Raw genomic sequence first — 21,178 nt, forward strand, 5'->3', positions numbered from 1 at the left:
TGAACCAGTGGATGGAAGACTTCTCTCTCTGTCTCTACCTCTCTCTGTAACTCTCTTTCAAATAAATAAAATAAATATTTAAAAATAATAAAATAAAATTGATAATCTAGGGGCCAGCAAGTGCTGTGGTGTAGGGGATGAAGCCACTATCTGCAGTGCTTGCATCCCATATGGGTGCTGATTTTGGTCCCAGCAGCTCCACTTCTGATCCAGCTCTCTGCTATGGCTTGGAAAAGCAGTGGATGGCCCAAGTCCTTAGGTCCCCTGTACCCACGTGGGAGACCTAGAAGCTCTAGGTGCCTGATTTTGGATCACTCCAGCTCCAGGCATTGCAGCCATTTAGGGAGTGAACCGGCAGAGAGAGGACCTCTCTCTCTCTGCCTCTCTATAACTCTGCCTTTCAAACATCAGCGGCAGACTCAACACACCAGCGCTGGAACGCAAGGTGAGCCGAACCTCAATAGCCCGAGACACCGGCAGGCAAGCGGAAAGAGGAGACTAGAGGGAATGACCCCCGGGGGGGGAAGTTCACAAGGCTAACTGGAAGAGAGAGAGAGAGAGGAAAAAAAAAAAAAGGTGACTAGTACGGACACGGGTTTCTCTCTCTCTGCTCACCTCTCAAGGGCGAGCAAGACAAAGAGCAGGCGCCATCTTGGACATACGTCATAAGCAGAGCGACCTCAGGTCTGCACCGGCCCTGAGCCTAGCAGAAACCTGACTCTGGGCGGGGCGAATTAACAGGAGATTAGGACCTAGTAAATTTGTGGTGCTACTGAACTGAGACTGTGAAAAAAGAGATGGTGGGGGAGAGAACTCACGGAATTCACGTGAGCACTCTCCAGAGACGCTACAATTCTGTAACTTTAGCAACCCAGTGGGAGGCTGAAGGAGAATTTGAGCCCACTCTGAGGGCCGAACAGATTCCCTGTGGGGATCTTGGGAAAGAGCTTCCGATCTCTGGCTCCTGTGGGTATATCATTTGCCTGCTAACTACCTCCAACTTCATTCAGCTGTGCAGAATTACTTCCCTTTTGAATCAAAAAAAGAAAAAGAAAAGAAAGAGAGAGAGAGAGAGATTTACCACGCCTAACCTGGGAGTGTCACCTTTGGCACACCAAACAGAGCTCTCAGGCCACACCCATCTCAAGCCCTAAGGCTCCATCAAAAACAGCTAGTCCACTTAATCTAGAGTCATAGTATAACAAGAAAAAGCACCACAGTGAAGAAACCAAATATCTCCAATATGCCAAATAACAAACGCAAAAACCGAGGTAATAAAAACAAGGAAGTCACCATGACGCCCTCAAATGAAAAAGACACCCCAATTCAAGATTATGAAGATGATGACATAGAAGAAATGCAAGAAGCAGATCTCAAAAAATTGATAAGAACATTAAGAAGTTCTCAAAAACAAATTCTGGAACTACACAAATCCTTAATGGACAAGATAGAACATCTCTCTCGTGAAAATGAAATATTAAGGAGGAATCAAAATGAAATGAAACAACTAGTACAACAGGAAACTGTGATAGTGACTGAAGTGAAGAATTCAATAGATCAAATGAAAAACACACTAGAGAGCCTTACAAACAGAATGGGTGAAGCAGAAGAGAGAATATCGGACTTAGAAGACAGAGAACAGGAAAGGATACAGTCAGACCAAAGAAAAGAAGAGGAAATTAGAAATCTGAAACATATTGTCGGGAATCTTCAGGATACTATTAAAAAACCCAACATTCGGGTTCTAGGAGTTCCTGAAGGCATGGAGAGGGAGAAAGGATTAGAAGGCCTTTTTAGTGAGATATTAGCAGAAAATTTCCCAGGTTTGGAGAAGGACAGAGAAATCCTAGTACAGGAAGCTCACAGAACTCCTAATAAACACGACCAAAAGAGATCCTCACCACGACACGTTGTAATTAAACTCTCCACAGTGAAACATAAAGAAAAGATCCTAAAATGTGCAAGAGAGAAACGTCAGATTACTCTCAGAGGATCTCCAATCAGACTCACAGCTGACTTCTCATCAGAAACTCTACAAGCTAGGAGGGAATGGCGAGATATAGCCCAGGTACTAAGAGAGAACAACTGCCAGCCCAGAATATTATATCCTGCAAAGCTATCATTTGGGAATGAAGGTGAAATAAAGACTTTTCATTGCAAACAGAAATTGAAAGAATTTGTTGCCACTCGTCCAGCCCTGCAAAAGATGCTTAAAGATGTGTTGCACACAGAAACACAGAAACACGGTCATCAATATGAAAGAAGGTAAAGGAAGGAAACCAAGGAAGGAAAGCTCACAGCAAAAGATCACAGGGAATTCAAAGCATATATTAGAACTTATCTTTGGCAAATGGCAGGGCAAAGTTACCACTTATCATTAGTCACTTTGAACGTGAATGGCCTGAACTGTCCAGTTAAAAGACATCGATTGGCTGATTGGGTAAAGGAACAAAACCCATCTATTTGCTGCTTACAAGAAACACATCTTTCCAACAAAGATCCATATAGACTGAAAGTGAAAGGCTGGAAAAAGATATACCATGCCAACAGAAATGAAAAAAGAGCGGGAATAGCCATCTCAATATCGGACAACATAAACTTTACCACAAAAACTGTTAAGAGAGACAAAGAGGGACACTATATCATGATTAAGGGATCAATTCAACAGGAAGATATAACAATTATCAATGTATATGCACCTAACTACAGGGCACCAGTTTATCTAAAAGATTTGTTAAGGGACTTAAAGGGAGACTTAGACCCCAATACAGTAGTACTGGGGGACTTCAATACTCCACTCTCAGAAATAGACAGATCATCCGGTCAGAAGATCAACAAGGATACAGCAGATTTAAACGACACTATAGCCCAAATGGATCTAACAGATATATACAGAACTTTCAATCCTACAGCTAGAGATTTTACATTCTTCTCAGCAGTACATGGAAGCTTCTCTAGGATTGACCACATAATAGGCCATAAAGCAAATCTCAGCAAATTCAAAAGAATTAGAATCATACCATGCAGCTTCTCAGACCATAAAGGAATGAAGTTGGAAATTAGTAACTCAGGAATCCCTAGAGCATACGCAAACACATGGAGATTGAGCAACATGCTCCTGAATGAACAATGGGTCATAGAAGAAATCAAAAGAGAAATCAAAAACTTTCTGGAAGTAAATGAGGATAACAGCACAACATACCAAAACTTATGGGACACAGCAAAAGCAGTGTTAAGAGGAAAGTTTATATCAATAGGTGCCTACATCAAGAAATTGGAAAGGCACCAAATAGATGAGCTTTCAATTCACCTCAAGGATCTAGAAAACCTACAGCAAATCAGACCCAAATCTAGTAGGAGAAGAGAAATAATTAAAATCAGAGAAGAAATCAACAGGATTGAATCAAGAAAAACATTACAAAAAATCAGCCAAACGAAGAGCTGATTTTTTGAAAAAATAAACAAAATTGACACTCCATTGGCCCAACTAACTAAAAAAAGAAGAGAAAAGACCCAAATCAATAAAATCAGAGATGAAAAAGGAAATGTAACAACAGACACCACAGAAATAAAAGGAATCATCAGAAATTACTACAAGGACTTGTATGCCAGCAAACAGGGAAACCTATCAGAAATGGATAGATTCCTGGACACATGCAACCTGCCTAAATTGAACCAGGAAGACATCGAAAACCCAAACAGAACCATAACTGAGACAGAAATTGAAACAGTAATAAAGGCCCTCCCAACAAAGAAAAGCCCAGGACCAGATGGATTCACTGCTGAATTCTACCAGACATTTAAAGAAGAACTAACTCCAATTCTTCTCAAACTATTCAGAACAATCGAAGAAGAGGGAGTCCTCCCAAATTCTTTCTATGAAGCCAGCATCACCTTAATTCCTAAGCCGGGAAAAGATGCAGCACTGAAAGAGAATTACAGACCAATATCCCTGATGAACATAGATGCAAAAATCCTCAATAAAATTCTCGCCAATAGAATGCAACAACACATCAGAAAGATCATCCACCAGGACCAAGTGGGATTTATCCCTGGTATGCAGGGATGGTTTAATGTGCGCAAGACAATCAATGTGATACACCACATTAACAGACTGCAGAAGAAAAACCATATGATTATCTCAATAGATGCCGAGAAAGCATTTGATAAAATACAACACCCGTTCATGATGAAAACTCTAAGCAAACTGGGTTTGGAAGGAACATTCCTCAATACAATCAAAGCAATCTATGAAAAACCCACAGCCAACATCCTATTGAATGGGGAAAAGTTGGAGGCATTTCCACTGAGATCTGGTACCAGACAGGGATGCCCACTCTCACCACTGCTATTCAATATAGTTCTGGAGGTTCTAGCCAGAGCTATTAGGCAAGAAAAAGAAATTAAAGAGATACAAATTGGGAAGGAAGAACTCAAACTATCCCTCTTTGCAGATGACATGATTCTGTATTTAGAGGACCCAAAGAACTCCACTAAGAGACTATTGGAACTCATAGAAGAGTTTGGCAAAGTAGCAGGGTATAAAATCAATGCACAAAAATCAACAGCCTTTGTATACACAGACAATGCCATGGCTGAGGAAGAACTTCTAAGATCAATCCCATTCACAATAGCTACAAAAACAATCAAATACCTTGGAATAAACTTAACCAAAGACGTTAAAGATCTCTACGATGAAAATTACAAAACCTTAAAGAAAGAAATAGAAGAGGATACCAAGAAATGGAAAAATCTTCCATGCTCATGGATTGGAAGAATCAATATCATCAAAATGTCCATTCTCCCAAAAGCAATTTACAGATTCAATGCAATACCAATCAAGATACTGAAGACCTTCTTCTCAGATCTGGAAAAAATGGTGCTGAAATTTATATGGAGGCACAAGAGACCTCGAATAGGTAAAGCAATCTTGTACAACAGAAACAAAGCCGGAGGCATCACAATACCAGATTTCAGGACATACTACAGGGCAGTTGTAATTAAAACAGCATGGTACTGGTACAGAAACAGATGGATAGACCAATGGAACAGAATTGAAACACCAGAAATCAACCCAAACATCTACAGCCAACTTATATTTGATCAAGGATCTAAAACTAATTCCTGGAGCAAGGACAGTCTATTCAATAAATAGTGCTGGGAAAATTGGATTTCCACGTGCAGAATCATGAAGCAAGACCCCTACCTTACACCTTACACAAAAATCCACTCAACATGGATTAAAGACCTAAATCTACGACCTGACACCATCAAGTTACTAGAGAACATTGGAGAAACCCTTCAAGATATTGGCACAGGCAAAGAATTTCTGGAAAAGACCCGGGAGGCACAGGCAGTCAAAGCCAAAATCAACTACTGGGATTGCATCAAATTGAGAAGTTTCTGTACTGCAAAAGAAACAGTCAGGAGAGTGAAGAGACAACCGACAGAATGGGAAAAAATATTTGCAAACTATGCAACAGATAAAGGGTTAATAACCAGAATCTACAAAGAGATCAAGAAACTCCACAAAAACAAAACAAACAACCCACTTAAGAGATAGGCCAAGGACCTCAATAGACATTTTTCAAAAGAGGAAATCCAAATGGCCAACAGGCACATGAAAAAATGTTCAAGGTCATTAGCAATCAGGGAAATGCAAATCAAAACCACAATGAGGTTTCACCTCACCCCGGTTAGAATGGCTCACATGCAGAAATCTACCAACAACAGATGCTGGCGAGGATGTGGGGAAAAAGGGACAGTAACCCACTGTTGGTGGGAATGCAAACTGGTCAAGCCACTATGGAAGTCAGTCTGGAGATTCCTCAGAAACCTGAATATAACCCTACCGTTTGACCCAGCCATCCCACTCCTTGGAATTTACCCAAAGGAATTTAAATTGGCAAATAAAAAAGCGGTCTGCACCCTAATGTTTATTGCAGCTCAATTCACAATAGCTAAGACCTGGAACCAACCTAAATGCCCATCAACGATAGACTGGATAAAGAAATTATGGGATATGTACTCTTTAGAATACTATACCGCAGTAAGAAACACCGAAATCCAGTCATGTGCAACAAAATGGAGGAATCTGGAACACATCATGCTGAGTGAAATAAGCCAGTCCCAAAGGGACAAATACCATATGTTCTCCCTGATCGGTGACGACTGACTGAACACCAAGAGGGAAACCTGTTGGAGTGAGGTGGACACTATGGGAAATGGTGGCTTGATCAGCATAGCCCTGACTGTTAATGAACAACTTAATACATTATCCCTCTTAGTAGTTTTTTTTATCTGTTCTACTTAATATGACTGGTTTAGATCTGTAATTGATGCACAGTTATTCTTAAGTGTTGAAAATTAACTGAAATGTGATCCCTGTTGAACATGGTGGTGGGAATGGGAGAGGGAAGAGATGTATAATTTGGGACATGCTCAGGCTGACTTGCCCCAAGTGGTGGAGTTGGAAGCATACCAGGGGATTCCAATTCAATCCCATCGAGGTGGCATGTACCAATGCCATCTCACTGTTCCAGGTGATCAGTTTCAGTTCACAGTTGGTCATGGTGAAGGGACTGGGAGTCAAAGGGAGCACATAGACAAGTCTAGTACCTGCTAACGCTAACTGATGGAGTAAATAAAGGGGAGAGTGATCCAACATGGGAAGTGAGATACTCAGCAGACTCATAGAATGGCAGATGTCCTAAATAGCACTCTGGCCTCAGAATCAGCCCTAAAGGCATTCGGAGCTGGCTGAAGAGCTCATGATAGTATTTCAGGCATGGAAAGTCAAGACACTCTGGCAAAAGATCTCTGCGAGTGAGATCCCAGTGGAAAGAACAGGTCATCAAAGAAGGAGGTACCTTTCTCTGAAGGGAGGAGAGAACCTCCACTTTGACTATGACCTTGTCTAAACAAGATAAGAATCGGAGAACTCAGAGGGCTTCCATAGCCTTGGAAACTCATGACTGGAGCATAGGGAGATTACTGATGCCATAGACAGGAGTGTCAATTGGTAAAGTCAACAACAGGAGTCACTGTGCACTTACTCCTCATGTAGGATCTCTATCCTTAATGTGCTGTGCATTGAGATTTAATGCTATAACGAGTACTCAAACAATATATTTCACTTTGTGTTTCTATGGGGGTGCAAACTGTTGAAATCCTTACTTATTGCATACTAAACTGATCCTCTGTAAAAAAAAAAAAAAAAAAAAAAGAAATTATCAATTCCCAACTTGACTCTCACTGGGATTAAGCATGACAATAGGTCTGCTCTGATTTCATCATCATTTTAAAAAAATCATCTATTATTTTTCACTTTATGTTTCTGTGTGGGAGCAAACTGTTGAAATCCATACTTAATGTATACTAAGCTGATCTTCTGTATATTAAGATAATCGAAAATGAATCTTGATGTGAATGGAAGGGAAGAGGGAGTGGGAAAGGGGAGGGTTGTGGGTGGGAGGGACGGTATGTGGGGGAAGCCATTGTAATCCATAAGTCGTACTTTGGAAAATTATATGCATTAAATAAAAGTTTAAAAAAAATAAAAAAAATAAAAAAAAAATAAAAAGAAATCTTAAAAAAAAAAGTAACAGGGGCTAGTGCTGTGGCATAGCAGGTAAAGCCGCTGCCTGCATCACCAGCATCCCATATGGATGCTAGTTTGAATTACAGCTGCTCCACTTCAGATCCAGCTCTCTGCTATGGCCTGGGAAAGCAGAAGATGGCCCAAGAGGGTGGGTCCCTGCATGCACAAAAAGGAGACCTGGAAGAAGCTCCTGATTCCTGGCTTCAAATTAGTACAGCTCTGGCCATTGTGGCCAATTGGGGAGTGAACCAGCAGATGGAGGTCCTCTCTCTCCCTCTGCCTCTCCTCTCTATCTGTGTGACTCTGACTTTCAAATAAATACATAAATAATCTTTTTTTTTAAAAAAAAACTATATATTTTTTAAAAAATAGCAATTTTTTAACTATTGAAAATGTATATGAAATGGATCAATTCCTAGAAACATATAACCCACCAAGACTGAAAGTTGAAGAAATCACAGATACTAACAGATCTTAATGAGTAAAAAGACTGAGCAACACAATGTTTCCCTCAAAGAAAAGGCCACAACCTAGGGGGTGTATGACTGGTTTCTACCAAACATTTGAACAACATCACAATACTGATCCTGCAACTCTCCTAACACCGAGGGAACGATATCTCTGTACTCATTTTATAGGGCTCTCATCACTCTGATGTGAAAGCCAGGCAGACACTAAAAGAAAGTAAAACAACAGGCCAATATCTCAGATAAACAGATGGAACATCACTCAGGAAAATACTAGCAAACAGTATTTAAGGGATCATTTACCACAATTAGGTGGGATTTGTTCCTAGGTTGCAAAAATGGTTCAACGTCTACAAACTGGTAAATATGACCCACCACAATAATATAATGAAGGACAAAACTATAGTCCATCACCAGAGATGCAAAAAATGCAGAAAGCTTTAGCAAACCATGAAACCAATATTCTAAGCTAAAGTACTTCAAAAAGTTTGCAGAAAGTGGAAGTAACATAAGTTCACTCTAGTAAAAATATTTTTTAAATCATATGGAACCTTTTAAACTTTTTTTAAAGATCTATTTATTTATTTGAAAGGCAGAGCTTACAGAAAGATAAGGAGACAAAGCAAGAGAAAGAGAGATCTTCTGTCCATTGTTTCACTTCTCAAATTGCCTCAATGGCCATGCTGGGCTGGTCTGAAGCCAGGAGCCAGGAGCTTCTCCCAGACCTCTCACATGGGTGTAGGGGCCCAAGGACTTGGGCCATCCTCCACTGCTTCCCCAGACCCATTAACAGGGAGCTGGATCTGAAGTGGAACAACAGGGACTCAAACCAATGCCCACAGGGGATGCTGGCATTGCAGGTGGCAGCTTTACCTGCTATGCCACAATGTCAACCCCTGAACTTCTTTTTGTTAAAAAAAATCTATTTATTTTATAGTCAGCATGCTAAACAGAGATCTTCCATCGACTGGTTCAAAAACCAAATGTCTGCAATGGCTGGAACTGGTCTAGGCTGAAGCCAGGGACCAGAAACTCTATCCAAGTCTCTCACATGGTTGGAAAAGCTCCAATTGCAGGGAGCTGGATCAGAAATGGAGCACCTGATAACTGAACTGGCACTATCAGTGTCCCCATTGGTGGCTTCACCTGCTATGCCACAACACTGGCCCCATCAGTGAACTTTTAAAAACTCCTAGTGTGAGCATTTCAAACAAAAATTTTTACATAAAAATAACCTTATCTTTTATTTCAACTTTTCACAATCTTTTTGATGTATCCTCATACATGCAATTGGAGTTTGAGATAGAAAGAGAATGAGTAAATCACAAAATGTATAGTCAGTCATGGCTAAAACACCCCATGATTTGTGAACATCAATTTATAGACTGAAAATCCTCAGTGACACCCTAATCTGGATAGATACAAGGAAAATGACCCTAAGGAAATCAGAAACTGAGGAATCTCATAAACAAAATAACTTGAAAGCAGTGAGAGAAATTGTAGTCCATAGTACACCAGGAACAACCAGGCATGATGATGTCTGATTTCACCTCTGAAACAACGGAAAGACATCTACAAAGTTTTGAAAGAAAATATCCTCCAATCCCTGATTAATGATCTAGGGGAACTATTCTAAAATGTGAGGTGAACAGGAGTAGGCACTGTAGTACAATGCATTCAGGTGCTGATTGGAATGCCCATTTATCCTGAGGGTCTGTGTTCAAGTTCCACCTCTGCTTTTAATGTAGCTTCCTGCTAATGTGTCTAAAGGGAGGTGGCAGGTGTGGGCTCAAACACTGGATCCCTGTCACCTGCACAGAAGACCTAGACTGAGGTCTAGTTTCCTGGAACTAAAGCCTGAGCTTGTGGAAATTTGGGAATGAGCCAACAGATGGAAGATGCCTCCCTCCCTCTCTCTCTATCTGTATGTGTGTGTGTGTGTGTGTGTGTCATTCTGCCTTTTAAATAAATAGACATTGAAATACGAGGTGAACAACACATGTTCTGATGAAAACAAACTACTAAATTAATCACCAGTAGACCTGCACTGTGGAATGCTAAAGGAAGTTCACCCTACTGACAGGAAATAATGCAAAATTCTAATGTGGACATACAGGAAAGAATCAGGTTCATTAAAAATGGTATACATGGGTGAGCACAGAGAAAGCATTATGGTGCAGTGGGTTAGGCCATCCCCTGAAATGCCAGCATCCCATTTAAGCACTGATTTAAGTCCTGCTGCTCCACTTCTGGTTCAGCTCCCTGCTAATGCACCTAGGAAAAGCAATAGAAGATGGCCTGAGTACCTGGGCCATTGCTACCCAAGTGGGAAACCTGGATGGAATTCCAGGCTCCTAGCTTTGGTCTTGGCAAGCCCAGTGCCAGTCATGGTTGTCTCTTCCTCTGTCTCTCTTAACTTTGCCTTTCAAATAAAAATCAAACAATAAAAATGTGTGTGTAAAGATAAAAGGCTATATACCTTGTTATTCTCTTAATTTTGTCAAAAGAGGTATGATTAATTGAAGAAAAACTTATACTATGTGGGACACTTATATATTGATTGACTATGTAAACATGTATAAAATCATAGCACAATGTATAGAGGTCAAAAATGGAACTAATCTATTAAACAGCTCCTATATTGGCTATGAAGCACTACAGTATAACCTCAAGAATATTGTAGCAAATTATTCATAGTTTAAATCTTTGGAGGAAATAATAGCAAATTCATGCATAATCAGAGAAAATTAATGAAACAAAGCAGTATATGTTTTTGATAGGACTGCCAAAACACAGTACTATAGATGGGTTGGCTTCAACAACAGAAAATTATTTTGTCATAGTTTTGGAGGATGAAAGTTCAAAGAACAAGCTGCCTCTGGGTTGGTTTCTACTTTCCATTGATGACTTTCCTTTAGGTTTGAAGGTGGCAAAATTCTCACCACAACCTCTCTTGGTCTTTTCTGCAGGTGCTCTCTTCCCTCATTGTCTCTCTCACAAAGTTGCAGTTGGATTGGATTAGGATCCACCTACAGGCCCTCAGTTAACCTTAACTGCCTCTTTGAAGGCATTCTCTCAAATAGTAATTTGGGGATTAGAGTGGCCATTTATAGATTTTGAAAGAAAATAATTCAGTCCATAAAGTAGAACTAAACAAACAAGAGAAGTACCAAAATGAAATATTTAGAATAATTTATAGGTGCAGGCATTTAGCCTCATGGCTAAGATGTCAATTAGAATCTCTTTGTATCACACTGGAGTCCGTGGGCTTAATTCCAACTCCAGCTTCCAGGATGGGTAAGTCCTGATAGGCAGTAGTGATGGTTCAAGTAATTGAGTTACAGGCACCTGTGTGGAAGGCCTGAATTGAACTCCTATCATCTGACTTCAGCCTGGCCCAGTTCCACCTACTGCAGACATCTAGAGAGTAAACTAGTGGATAGATCTCCCTGTCTCTGAAATAAACAAAACATTTATAAATTATTAAACATACTTGATGAGCCAGAAGAAAAGTAATAAAGAAAGAGGAAGAAGTCAGTTGAGACAAATGGAAAACAAGTATCCATATTGTCATAAATATGAATAGTAAGGGCACCATTTCAGCTTTCATGTTCCACAACAATGTAGCATATTCTCATCTAGGTTTCAATTTGAATTATATAACAAAATGTCTTTTTAAGATTTTATTTATTTATTTGAGAGGTAGAGACACAGGGAGAGGGAGAAATGGGGAGAGAGAGAAAGAGAAAGAGAGGTTCTCCATCCTCTGGTTCACTCCCCAAATGGCTGCAACAGCTGGAACTGAGCTGATCCAAAGAGAGGAGCCAGGAGCTTCTTCTGGATCTCCCATTAGTGCAGGGGCCCAATGATTTGGGCCATCTTCCCACTGCTTTCCCAGGCCATAATTAGAAAGCTGGACCAGAAGAGGAACAGCCAGACAAAATGTCTTTTTGATATGGCATCAGAAAGAACAGAGACCAATTTGCACCAATATTAGATAGCTCTAATGTCTTATAATCATGCAAACTTTACCTTGCTTATGTGTATTATCTGATGCTACATTATATTTATTATTATGATTCCATTTTAATTAATAAATCCCCTTGAAGCTTGTATTTTGGTGCTACAGATTAACCCAAGGACCTGGGTCATCTTATACTGCTTTTCCAGGCCATCAGCAGGGAGCTGGATTGGAAGTGGAGCAGCCGGGACTCGAATCAGCACCCAAATGGGATGCTGGCACTGCAGGAGGCAGTGTTACCCACTATGCCACAACACCAGCCCCAATACAAAGTTTTAATAATTAACTGCTTACTGGGGTTTGCTTTACTGGACATAATTACCTTGTGAAGAAGCCTGGGAGTTGCCTGTTGAAGACACAGGACCCAGCTGAGATACAGTTCCAACCACCAGACACATAAGTGAAGCCATCTGCAAGGCACTAGCCTCAGTACAGGCCCAAGATGACTTAACCCTCATTTGTGTGCTCCCTTCAGCAGCACATATATTAACCCTCATTTGTGATCCCAGCCAACACCTCCACAGGAAGTACCTACCTAAGCCCATCTCAAAATGTTGAATTAGGATTATAAGTATAGGGGTTATACTTTAAATTTGCAAGTTTTCTGTTGACTTTTGGCAAATAAAATGCTGTTATGTTTTCGTGAGAAAAAGAACTGAATTATATTCCAAATACAATGATCAGAACTTCATGATCACACACAGATATATTCATGAGCATGAGGCACGCCAACCAGAGGGATGTCAGGAGGGTCACTGCCACATACTTGTCTGCAGATCATAAGACTATGCTCCAGGGGCTGGCGCTGTGGTATAGCAGGTAAAGCTGCCATCTGCAGTGCCCGCATCCCACATGGGAGTGGGAGAGATGGGGAGAGAGAGAAAGAGAAAGAGAGATCTTCCATCCTCTGGTTGGACCAGTTCAAGTCCCAACTGCTCCACTTCCAATCCAGCTTTCTGCTATGGCCTGGGAAAGCAGTAGAAGGTGGCCCAAGTTCTTGGGCCCTCTTCTCCTGAGAGGGATACCTGGAAGAAGCTCCTGGCTCCTAGCTTCATGTCGGCACAGCTCCAGCCTGTGGCCTTTTGGGAACTGAACCAGCAGATGGAAGACTTCTCTCTCTCTGCCTCTCTGTAACTCTACCTTTCAAATCAATTAATTAATTTTAAAAAAGACTATGATTCAATTTTTTACATATATTTTGCGTTGTATGTCATTTCATTTGTATTTATCAAAACAATTAAAGGGATTGATTGCCATTTTAAACATTTGAAAAAAGTTTAATATTAAATGTCTATAGAATTTATGACTATCAACCATTGATAACTAGAATTAAGTGAGGAAAACTTGTATTACAAACCTTTGGGGCTCACACAATCCATAAACAGTATGAGGAGAAAGGATAAGGATAGCCATGCTCAAGTCAAAGTCTCTTAAAACAGTTCTAGATTGACGTGATTCCTAAAATCAATCTCAAAACTAAACATGATTCCTAAAATCAATCTCAAAACTAAACATGAGTATTGAATTAGCTGTGGCAAGACAGCACTGCTCAAAACTAAGAGACCCTGCTATCCACAAATCATGTGACACTGGTCTACTCACTTATCTCCTAAAAATCTACACTGTTCCTTCTCTCTTATAGGCAGATGGATCCTTATCACCTCTCCTGTCCTGCCAGGAAGAACTCTCAGGACAGAGGGGGCATCATCACATCTCTATACCAATGGTGGTTACAGACTAGGCTTCAGAGAGCTCCAATTCTGGAAATAATGGAAGCAGAATGAAGTACTGGGAATGGGCTTGGGGCAATACAGATAGACTCTCAAGACAAATTACCAACTCCACTGCAGGCAACACCTTCAAGACCTTTCCAATAAGTAACATTTCCTAGGGCCTTGCTTCTCATAGATTACACAAACTATCCAATGTCACCGGGTCTGTAGTCGCTTATGCATGAGCTAAGATAGCATCACTCAAATCTCTGTCTTTCTGGGCAGTAGTATCCATAGTTGCCTCAGCCATACCATGCTAGGATTCATCTTTAAAAGGGATTCATTTGTTTGCCTGTGAAGCATTAAGCAGGTGTGGACCAAAGGGTTATCCTTTCAGGTGGATTTCTACTCATGAAATCATTCTTCCTTACAGCAAACTACTGTTTTCTAAAGAAATAGGATCATCTTTCAGCACTCTAATTTCCCTTAGAGATCCAGCATTCTTGGAAACTAGAATTTGTGTGGGTGTCTATAAACCCATACAATGTTATGGGCAGGATACACAGTGCAGCAGGGGGCAGGAAGTTTCACTTGCTGAGGAGATGCAACAAACCCCACAAATACAACTACACTCTTGTGAACAGCCTGTACATTGGCGCACAATGATTTCTCTGGGAAATCAGGACTATGTCACTGGTACTGGGAATGCCTTCAGGTTACAGATGGATAAATCAATGTCATATAGGTCAGTAACAGGATCCTCTAATGGCTGAGCTGGAACTAGACTCACTCCAAACACCTCCCAGCTCATACAATCTGCAGGTGCTCCTTGCTCCACTGCCATCTTGGATTGACCACACCATTTGTGGAACATGTGAAATCAGATTCTGCATGATGGAAGAACACAGGCCTTCTAGTAAAGCACCTACCTCCAGCAGAGTAATCACTCAAAGCTCAGCCTATGGTGGGCTTCCTCACCCTCAGACCTTAGGTTCTAATGACTGTGCTGTTCCCCACAGGCCCAGAGCTGTGGCAAGCAACTCCCTATCAGGCCTCACCCACATGAGAACCATGGATGCTTCTGCTCCCAACAAGAGGAAAACAAACTACTCCCAGGGATCCCTGTGGTCTGTGGATCCCATCTTTCTCTCTGGCACTTACCTTCAGGAACACAGAATACATTCAGTGTCTTTGAATCAGCATCAGGAGGGTTGCAGGGCCTCGAATTTCAGGGAAGAAGAGGACAGGAGTGAGCAACATGACCCATGCTGAGAAAGACCTGAAAAATCCCTTCTCATTGATCATTGCTGGTGCTGTAATGGAAGGGAGAGACTTCATTTCCCCTAGCTTCTGCACACCTTTGCAAGGAAACAAGAAAACTATGTGTCTATTTCCTGGGCACTCAGCTCTGCTACCTTGAGACCAGATGTGATGCATCGGAATTGGCCTCTATCTGCCAACCATGTAGAATTCTGGTGACTAATTTATGGATTCACAAGCTTACATTTTAAAGGAATAGAGAAATTTTACTGTGGACACTGGTGATCACTATCATTATATTTATTTTAATTTTTAGTTCTGACAATTGTACTGTATTTATATAACACATATGTATTTATTGTAGATCTTCTATAAAGCATGGGGAAAATTGCAATGAGTATTTTACTTTAAGATATTTGAACAAGAAACTGATATTACTATGGCAACTCATGCCTAACCTTTAAAAAGATGCTTGCTTAGCAGAGATGTTAAGAAATGTAGACAAGAAACCAAAAAAAGCTAAAAATGATGACCATGACAAGACAAAGAAAGAGAAAACTAAACAGTTCTGGAAAAGGGTCAGAGATAGATATCACAAAGTGAGGCTCACATGGAGCTAAAAACTAAAGGTAAAATTCACAGGCTGCTTCAGGAGTACATTTACATAGCTGTCAAATGCTGCATCTTAAACTGTATGAGACTGCCCACTCAGATTGTGCCACCTTTTACATTTTACTATTGGTAGTTTGCAAAACAATAAATCCTGTGTGTTTATGCAGTGTGTTCTATACCAGTGCTCACCATTCCTCCATCATATTGACTGCACCTAGTTATAGGAATTTAATAGTTTTTAAAGTTTTACATTCCTGTATATGCAAAGATTTATTTCATTGATATGCAATAAAGGCATAGAAATTCTTTAAAAAATAAAAGCATGCTTGCTCTAATCTCTTAAAGTAACTTGTGAGTCTTCCATGGATCATATTTGAGAGTTGGGGAAACTCTTCTATTGCATACACTAGAATAAGATACTGGGTCCCAAGGCTCGTGCCTCCCAAATTCATTGTACAAATACAAAAATTACAATGTCTGGTAGCTACTTGCCAAGGAACTCCTGAAATCCATCTGTTCATCTCTGTCACAAATCCTCCCTTATCCTTTTGAGAGCAGGACCTTAACTTTCCCTGACATTTGCTGCTTTGTGCCACCCACTAGGCAAGGAGGTCAAACAGAATTTCATGGATCTCCCAATACTAAAGAAGCTCCTCTCCAAATAGAGATGGGCATGGCTCCTGTGGTCAGGGATGATATGTTCTTGAGTGGGAGTGTGATGTGCTAACTCTTGGTTAACAACCTACCCATGGTTTCCTCTATACCGAAGATATCATTTGTGCTATTCAAATTCCTGTGGCTTGTCTGACTCCGCCCTTGCTCTACAGTGACTTCATTCCACAAATTAAGGAATGAGTCTCCAAATGTGATCCCTGTTAAATATAACAGTGGGAATAAGAGAGGGAAGAGATGTATAATTTGGGACATGCTCAAGCTGACTTGCCCCAAATGGTAGAGTTAGAAACATACCAGGGGATTCCAATTCAATCCCATCAAGGTGGCATGTGCCAATGCCATCTCACTAGTCCAAGTGATCAATTTCAGTTCACAATTGATCATAATGAAAGGACTAAGAGTCAAAGGGATCACATAAACAAGTCTAGTACCTGCTAATACTAACCGATAGAATAAATAAAGGGGAGAGCGATCTAACATGGGAAGCGGGATACACAGCAGACTCATAGAATGGCAGATGTCCTAAACAGCACTCTGGCCTCAGAATCAGCCCTTAAGGCATTCGGATCCAGCTGAAAAGCCCATGAGAGTATTTCAGGCATGGAAAGCCAAGATACTCTGGCAAAAAAAAAAAAAACAAACAAACAAAAACAAAAAAAAACAAAAAAAAACAAAAAAAACAAAAAAAAACACACCTAAATGAAAGATCTCTGTGAGTGAGATCCCAGTGGAAAGAACAGGTCTTCAAAGAAGGAGGTACCTTTCTCTGAAAGGAGGAGAGAACTTCCACTTTGACTATGACCTTGTCTAAATAAGATAAGAGTCAGAGAACTCAAGGGGCTTCCATAGCCTTGGAAACTCATGATTGGAGCATAGGGAGATTACTGATGCCATAAACAGGAGTGTCAATTGGTAAAGTCAACAACAGGAGTCACTGTGCACTTACTCCTCATGTAGGATCTTTGTCCTTAGTGTGCTGTACATTGAGATTTAATACTATAACGAGTACTCAAACAGTATTTTTCAGTTTGTGTTTCTGTGTGGGTGCAAACTGTTGAAATCTTTACTTAATGTAAACTAAACTGATCTTCTGTATATATAGAAAATTGAAAATGAATCGTGATATGAATGGAAGGGGAGAGATAGCAGGAAAGGGGAGGGTTGTGGATGGGAGGGAAGTCATCTGGGTGGGGGGGGAGCCAATGTAGTCCATAAGCTGTACTTTGGAAATCTATATTCATTAAATAAAAGTTAAAAAAAAAAGGAATGAGTCTCAAACATCTAAGCCTAGGCACCTGCATCTCAGACCAGAGAAGCAACTGTGCCATGAATATATAGATCTCAAAGTTACACTCATTGAAATAGAAAATGAATTTGCAGGTATCAAAGAGCTAGCCTGTACCAAAGAGCATTTGGTCCTATGTCCTTTCCTAGGAATGGTTCCTCCTATTTACATGGTCACACACTTCTGCCACCAGGAGCTGCTCATACTAGGACTGGAGATGTGGACTCTAAGAATTCCTGAGAAGACAGAAAGTAGGAAGACCACGCTCACTGACAGTTTGCTGTCCTTAGGCACTCCCTTTCTCTGTGTCCAAGCTGTATACTCCATGTGTTGACTGGACTTCGCATTTGGAGGATTTATCTTTTCCTGAATGCAGAAGAATGAACAGTCCCTGTTATGAAGATACAGGGACTGACAATCAGGGAGCAGGATTGACAAATGCAGAATCCAACAAAGATTAAGAGCTAAGCGCAATCTTTTCTGATCACCGCTACTAAAAATACTTAGTCATGTACCTGTGCTGTCTGGCCATGTTTGGTTTGGTATTTATTTATTTTATGAATATATTCTTTAAACAGATATTCAGATAAAATTAATATTACCTTTCCTCACAACCCCTGTCCTGAATCAATCATTGTGATGTACAGTTTACATCCTCCTATCACTTTTCTCTTATACTTATATCCACATGTCTATAGAAATGTGCAGTGAAGGAAAGACAGATTTCATGTGGCTTTGAGTTTGGAATACAATATGAAATGTTACATAAAATTCCAAAATAATCCAATACATACTTTTTAAAATTTCAGAAATCATATAACTTTCTTATGTAGTATAGTTGAGTTATGAATATAGCTCACCTATCATGGAATTCATGAACTAAAAGCATACATATAAATCATTCCTTTCCAGTAATTGGTAGCCATCTCTGCTGCCAATTTAGAACACTTTAACACCTCTAAAAGAAAGTAGGAGGTGGGGCAGTTGGCCTAGTGCTGAACATGCTGCTGGGGACACCCAGATCACGTAGTGCCAGGATTTGAGTGCCATTTCCACTGCTGGTTGAATTCTAGCTTCCTGCTAGTTGGAAACCCTGGGGGCACATCCAGTAGGCAATGGCTCAAGTAATTGGGAACCCTAAGCCATTTGGAGACCTGGAGTTAGTTCCCAGCTCGCAGCTTTTTAAAAGTTGTTTTAAAAATAATCAATTTGTTAAAAAAAAAATAAAAAACAGAGAGAGGAAGAGAAATTGTCCACCCAGTAGTTCACTCACCAAATACCTACTATATCTAAGACTGGGCCAGGCTGAAGTCAAAAACCTTAGATCTTAATCTGTGTTTCCATGCAGGTTGCAGGAACCCATGTACTTAATAAACATCACGATGATCACCTACTGCCTCCCATGGTGTGCACTGGCAAGAATATGGAATTGGAAGAGCCAGGTTTAAACTCAGCTACTCTTATGTGGAATGTAGCTATCCAAACAATTTAACTACTGCACCCATCACCCATCTCAGCATAAAATTTTATATTGGAGTATCAGGTGGATATTACCTGCTTTCCATTCATGGAAAACATTTAGAAACAGAAAATAAACCTTTGAAATATCAATTTTTCCTTGGGAGAAAATAGTTCACAGTCTTGTGAGTTTCAGGGTAGAAGTTGGCATTTAGCAATTGGATAAATCTCTGGACATTTATGGGTTTGTTGCCAGACTTAGTGCTCTGGATTGGAAATTATTTATCCCTTCTGAAACTCATGGGGAAATTTAATCCCAATTGTGAGATATTAAAAATTGGGTCCAGGGGCTGGCACTGTGGCCTAGCATGTAAAGCAATCCCACATGGTCACCAATCCAACTCTCTGTATGGCCTGGGAAAGCAGTAGAGGATGGCCCAAGTCCTTGGGTTGGGCCTCTGCACTCACGTGAGAGACCCAGAAGAAGGTCCTGGCTCCTGGCCATTGTGGCCATCTGGGGAGTGAATCAGCCACCAGAAGACCTCTCTCTCTCTCTGCCTCTCCTTTTCTCTGTAACTCAGACCTTCAAATAAATAAATGACTCTTAAAAGGGGGTGGGGTCTAGGACAGACTTTCTTAGAGGTGATTAGGATAAATCCACTCACGTGATTAATGGGTTAATGGCTGATCTCCAGAGGTCTTCCATGAAATCCACTTTGGATTGGCCTCTCTCTCCCTCCCTGAATTTGTCCCCGTGCCACCTCAGGCCTCTGCCAAAAAAAAGGACACCGCCAGACGCTGCTCAACCTCGGGACCAAAACCTTGAACCAAATAAACCGTTTCTACCGCCCACCCGGCGTGCGACACTGTGCTCACGGTAACAGGAAAAAGGACGCAGTGTCCTAGGAAGAGCTACTCCGAGAGAACTCGGCGGTGCACCTGAGACTCCACTCCCCTTGTAGTTAGAAAACTCAGGGCAATCAGGGCACCGTGGGCAGAAAGAGGGGCAGGAGGACCCGCAGACCACAGCTCCTCCCCCAGTGCAGTCCACAGTCTCCCTGAGGACCGTCCCAGCCTAACTGCACAAACAGGGCAGACCTGGGGCTGTGGTCCCTGGGCTGAGCCTGCAGGGGCAGAAGCCCAGGTCCTGGCCACCAGCGCAGCTCCCACCCGGTGGGCCCCACACTCACCATTTCCTCGCTTCCGAGGCATTCTGGAGTTCTTGGGCGGCTCCTGCGGTGCAGGAAGTTCACACAGCGCAGCCCCTGAGGCACCGGAGCCCGCTCAGCAGCAGAACTGGGGACCATTCCCAGAGGTGCCACAAAGAAAGATCCCGCTGGGCTCCGCAGGGTCGCCCTGACGTGCCTGATTGGACAGTGGCCGCACTACGTCACAGAAGGTGTAGCCAATCAGAATCCGCTAGGCTGGGGCGGTTCCTTGGGGCGGTGCCTGGTAACAGGGGAGGTGGGGCTCAGACTGAAGCCGCTGTCTTCTCCGGGCCCGGGCGCTCCGGCAGCAGGGGGCGCTGTCCCTGCTCTGGTGACCTCGGCTTCTGGGCGCCCTCAGCTGTCTGCGGTCCTGCTGGATCCTGTGAGCCCAAGCTTGCTTCCTGAGAGCTGCAGTTTACAAGGTGCTCGCTGAACGCGTGCCTTTCCCGCAGTCTTGGCTTCTTGTTGTTAACTCCTCTGAAGGTTCCTAAGCTGTTTACTTGAATGTACTTAAAGATATCACATGAACTATTTTTCCTTTGATTTCTTTCGCAGCGATTTGTTAGTCTATGTTTTGTTCTTCAAGTTGTTTTCTGTTTATTTCCTGCTGGTGAATAGTAAAACAGTTGATGGCATATATTGACTTTCTACCCAGTGATCTTGTTAAATTTTCTTAATATTTTCTATATCTGAATTATGTTGGATTATCTGTTGATAATGTCATCAACCACATATATTGACAGTTTTGTTGCTTAAAAGTTGGTCCTTTCACCGAATATTTCCTTTTTATTAATTTCTCTGATTATGTTTCTATGTTGAATAGAAATAATGAGAAGAGACAGCTTTGTCTAGGTCTGCTCCCAGGGAAAAAGATTTCAGT

General features: G+C 41.4%; 1 pseudogene; it reads right to left on the reverse strand.

Annotated features, from left to right (window-relative positions):
- The window catches only part of LOC149127955 (N-alpha-acetyltransferase 50 pseudogene), a 79,246-nt pseudogene extending 58,849 nt beyond the window's left edge, over positions 1–20,397 (reverse strand).
- Between the last annotated feature and the right edge of the window lie 781 nt (positions 20,398–21,178).

This window comes from Oryctolagus cuniculus, chromosome 2, assembly GCF_051225735.1.
Source record: "Oryctolagus cuniculus isolate XC-2025 breed Fujian yellow rabbit chromosome 2, ASM5122573v1, whole genome shotgun sequence".
Taxonomy (NCBI): Eukaryota; Metazoa; Chordata; class Mammalia; order Lagomorpha; family Leporidae; genus Oryctolagus; species Oryctolagus cuniculus.